This window comes from Aphis gossypii, chromosome 2, assembly GCF_020184175.1.
Source record: "Aphis gossypii isolate Hap1 chromosome 2, ASM2018417v2, whole genome shotgun sequence".
In the NCBI taxonomy this organism is placed as follows: Eukaryota; Metazoa; Arthropoda; class Insecta; order Hemiptera; family Aphididae; genus Aphis; species Aphis gossypii.
Window position 1 is genome coordinate 79565428 of NC_065531.1, and position 2413 is coordinate 79567840.

The 2413-nt window shown below is 28.1% G+C and overlaps 1 long non-coding RNA gene across 1 annotated transcript; it reads right to left on the minus strand.

The window, feature by feature from the left end:
- Window positions 1–693: 693 nt before the first annotated feature.
- LOC126550023 (uncharacterized) lies at window positions 694–2148 on the minus strand. The gene is made up of 3 exons (XR_007604044.1): window positions 1293–2148; window positions 1101–1221; window positions 694–1008 (listed from the first exon to the last, which is right to left on the minus strand). It is a non-coding gene; the product is annotated as an uncharacterized LOC126550023 (long non-coding RNA).
- Between the last annotated feature and the right edge of the window lie 265 nt (window positions 2149–2413).

Sequence of the window (2413 nt, forward strand, 5' to 3'; positions counted from 1 at the left end):
TCGCATACCTAATAAAAATTAAAAATTGAACTGATGAAAACAAACATAACCTACTTTTTTTATCCCCATAAGTATTATCCATAATACAATTATTCAACAATTTATGCTAATCATTTATGAATGCATTTTTAATCCATAAACTTTGTTTGCATTACTGTTTATTTTTCTAATATGATCGAGCTTATATATTTAATATATTATACATTTTAGCAATATAATAATATTCATTTAAACTAGTTTTTTATAATTTATTATTATAAAAAGCTAAATTACATTAGCCATATGCTTATACATGATTATTGTCTGTTAATTATTTATTATCATTTATCTTGAGGAATAAGAGTCAGTTTTTTATTGAAGTAATTAACCTTTTAGTATTTTTTGGTATTTTATATTATTATGGAAGTTTTGCACCTGTTATTTAATTTTGGATTAGTTTTATTTTTAACATTGTTATTTTTTGATTTACCGTATTAATTTTCAATCCCCTATAAAACACGACAATAGTGCTGTGACAGTGATAAATTATCAATAGATATAAGAATAAAAATTAGGGTATGATTACTATGATTACTATAATAATATAGGTAAGTCGTAATATATTGATGAATCAAATTATCTAATTTATAAATTACGTAAAAGTGTGTTTGGTTCACGAGGTTTTTCTATAAATAGTAATATATATATACGCAATTAAGAGTTGGAGCCATTTGCATTTAAATGAGCATTTGATTGAGTTCTTTAATTATATAAATTAGTAACCAGACAATTAACATTCAAGTCCCAATGCATTCAAACAACGGCATTGACATAGTTATTAGTTCAGTAAGTTATACATGAATATAGTTGGAAAATATAGATAAAACATTAAAATAAAACATCTTTGCCGGTGAATTTTGAATAAAAATTATAATCATACTTTGACTTGAACACTTGACTTCTGACACGAGTCGTGTATCGTTTGATTGGATGTTATTATTAGAATTGCCCACAGATGTAATAATATACCTGCAAGATAATAGGTACATAATATTCAGTATAATTTAATAATAATAATATGATATCGACCTTGATTGGTTTCTAAATGATATTTAAATTACATTTATTATCAATTATTTTTCAAGCATTCATTTTATAGGTAGATACCGCTTACATGTTTGACTATCGGTCGAACAACTCGAACAAGTATTCAAAAATCACTTTGGATAAAACTCAAATGCACTATATGGTATTATGTAAAATATAACGAAATACAAATTAATATTCTTCATTCAATATGATAAAGTACGTACCTATACACTTTATTTGATATTTACTGTTGAACATTTCTTTTCATTTTTAAAGTTATTCATTAGCATATAAATTTATGAATAAGTGTATCGTGAATATTCCGTATTCGAATGTTTTACGAACACTGCGAACATTTTTGTTTGCCTTGAACATTAGTGTGATGCGATAACGTGCGAATGCTGACTATAATAACATTGCGACTCAGATTTGTCGCGAATCGCTCCGGTCATTGACAAATGGCGAATAGCTAACATTTGGCAACATTCTCAGCTGTTTGTCATAACACGTGGTGTTGGATTGGTACATCGAACAAACATACCACGACAAAGTGTTCAGGCCAAAATTGAGGCATGATTTATTTTAGTGTTAAAAAGAGATCCGCTCGAGAACTCGCGGTAAATTGTATACATGAGTGCGCCTCGACGTGCGGGGATTGCGGAGACAAAATCATCTAAGTCGTCGTTTACGGTTCCCGGACGACGCCATTATAAAATGATTTAAAACATCTTACATTGTATATATGCAGTAATTGGTATGTGTGAGATGGGAATTTGTGATTTATGAGTAACAAGCGGAAAGGCTTTCACTTCTAAGTATATTTTTGCATAAACATATTTAATTAATAATAACACTTATGAATTTAGTAACATTTTAGGAAAATTAAAATACAATCGATACTATTTATTTTACAGATAATTCATAGGTATATCATAATGTATTATGTAGGTACAGTGGGCAGCAGATCTTTGTCTTTCAATTTGAATCAATGACATATATAATAGATACTTTAAAATAAGTTTAAATTTTAAAAATAATACTCTATTCTATGCTAAGCACAATTTGATAGTTGCTACGCACATGGCACCTTTAAAGTATAGAAAGGCACTGGTGCCAGATTTGAAATATGAAACATCTCTTGAAGACAACAGGAAATTTTGCAACAAAATCTAGTAAATCTAGTATTCAGATATTAAATGATTTAAGATATTTTTCGGAATCGAGCAATATGTACCAGTGGGGTGTTTGTGGATTTATCAAGTTTAGACGCACAAGTAACGTCAATAAATCGTTAAACAAAATCAAGAAAATGTTTTGTAGTACCTATAGTTGAATAGTCCTAAAA